General features: G+C 45.9%; 1 pseudogene; it reads right to left on the bottom strand.

Annotated features, from left to right (window-relative positions):
* Positions 1 to 1,371: 1,371 nt before the first annotated feature.
* On the bottom strand, positions 1,372 to 2,196 carry LOC142452397 (RNA-binding protein 48 pseudogene; annotated as a pseudogene).
* Positions 2,197 to 2,414: the final 218 nt, after the last annotated feature.

The raw sequence follows: 2,414 nt of genomic DNA, 5'->3' as shown, positions 1-2,414 counted from the left end.
AAGGAAGATCCGAAGCAGTCCAGAGATCCAGAGCCCCGTGCTTGTCTTTGCTTGGCTGTAGATACCAAGTGAAGTCAGTTTCTGAGGCCATCCTCAGCCGAGGCCAACAAGGTGGTTAAACTGCCTTCCTGAACATCCCCATCCAACCCCAAACCTCAGAATTACAAGGTCAGGGGAGAGAGGGTCTGGGAGGTGCAAGGGGGAGCTGATAGCATGGGTGACTGTAAAGCCCCATTTGAGGGAATTGTACATGAGTGGATATGTTGGGGGGTGCAAGATACACGTATAAATAAATATATAAGGATTCCTTGGGGAGGGAGGCAGGGTGGGGGAGGAAGGGGATAAAGGAGAGCTGATACCAAGAAGTCCATGAAGAAATAAAATGTTTGAGACTGATTGTGTTAGCAATTGTTTAATACTCCTAGATAAGATTGAACTATGGAACATTATGATATATGTAAGAGCTCCCAATAAAATAATTAAAATTAAATTAAAAAAGCAAAACACCAAAACTACTCCACCAGCTTCTGTCTGAGTCATGGTAATCCCCCGTTTCCTCCCCACCAAACCTGGTGCAGAGAGTTGCCCAAGGCTGTGACTTTCCAGAGCCACATTATCAGGCCTCTTTCCCACAATGACTCAGGGTGAGTTTGAACTGCCAACCTTTTGGCCAGTGGTTGAATGCTTAACTGTTTGTGCCACTCAGGAATGTGCTACTTTTTAGGACACTGAGGAGCATTTTCTGGAGACTAGGTCATGCCATGAAAAGAGCCCTGGGTTTTTGTGTGTGTGTGTGTTTGTGATTTCCAATATGTGGTATTCAGGATAGGAAAATCTATAGATACAGTAAATTGATTAAAGGCTTGCTGAGGGCAAGGGAAAGGAAGTTGGAGGGACATGGGGAGCTAATACCAATGAGTACAAGAAGGGAGAAAATGTTCTAGAACATTGTAGAGATGATTGTACAGCTCCTCTTGACATGAGTGAACTATTGATGTGTGTGATATGTGAATTGTATGTCAATAAAAGTACTACCAAAGAAAAAGAAACCAAAGGAAGTGAAAGAGATTCCCCCCCACCTCCCGCCCCGGCTACCTACTTTATTCATATTGCAAGAGCCTACATGGGATTCAGTTTGTTGACATGCAGTTACTGTAATATCAGAGGTAATGTTACATAACAATATTAAGATATTTAACACGAAAATAAGGAATGACGGGATATAATTTCAAAAGAGGGCCGTATATATTAAACAGCATGAATGAAATTACAAAATGCATCAAAAATACCAGCAGTCAAACCTCTTTGGGAATTAAAATGGCACATTAAAAATTGAAAAATAAATACTGCTTTTAGAAAACATTAATTCGCTGTTGGTAGTCTATATTCTTCTTCTTTGTTTTAATGGATGACTTGTACGACTCACATCTTCCAGTCTGTCCGCCAAAGGTTTGGGCACAGGTAGAATTACCTCTTTAAGTTTATTCCTAATTAAACTGGCCGTTGTATTCAGCGAGTCATCGTGCATATCAACTTTCGGAATGCCTGGTAGCTGAGGTCCAATCACAACCTCACTGTGACTCGCTTCCACAGAAGTGCCGAGCCTACAGCCGTCTTCCCTTCTTTTCCGTTCCTGCAGCTGTGCTGCCCTGGGCATGAACCTATCGATTTCCTCTGAGAGCGGGAGAGCCTTCTGTGCACCCAGGCAGGCTGCCGGGGTCCGCAATGAGCTGCTGTGGTTACCACGTCCCACCGTTTGGCCGGGGCTTCTGCCACCCTGGGAGAAGTGGGATGCCCTGTCCACATGCTCCCCTGGTGAGCGCCACATTTACAGGCGAGATAGCACGAAGGCAAGGCACACGTATGAGGATCTGAGGTTCCGGTGGCAGAGTTCTCCGCAGCCGCAGCAAATCTGGGCATCTCGGAGTGGAAGACCTGCCTGCCATCGGGTGTGTCTTTCTGCTCCGTAGCCGGTTTCTTCTTCGTCCTGGAGTTGTCTTTATTTGTAGTCGTCCGTGTGATATAAGCCCTTCTATCTTGTAACTTTTTTCTAGTTTCTTCAACGGTCTCAAATTCTGGAGCATAGCACGCGTGAAGCAACCCACCAAAGAAACTCTGCTCCTCCATCTTTTTCTTGGCTGTCCAATAAGCCTCCAAACAACGACGTCCGTGTTCCGCAGAGTCCCCGGAACTCATACAGAATCCATTTTTTTGTCAATCCTCCGTAGGCCTTCAAACTAAAGCACGCCTCAGGCCATCTTCAGACAGCTTTTCCAGACGTTAGAGCGGTAAAGTGGCTCATGTTTCCGGGGAGAGTCAACAATATCCCGTGCTTATCCGTGTCGTAGGCACGGATCATACCAGGAAGGAAACAAAGCCGTGTTCGCACGGAGCTGATCGTTCAGGAGGTGACA

The sequence above is a fragment of the Tenrec ecaudatus genome, chromosome 7 (genome assembly GCF_050624435.1).
Source record: "Tenrec ecaudatus isolate mTenEca1 chromosome 7, mTenEca1.hap1, whole genome shotgun sequence".
NCBI lineage: Eukaryota > Metazoa > Chordata > Mammalia > Afrosoricida > Tenrecidae > Tenrec > Tenrec ecaudatus.
Note: the sequence above shows the minus strand (reverse complement) of the source record. Positions and strands in the feature narration are given on the sequence as shown.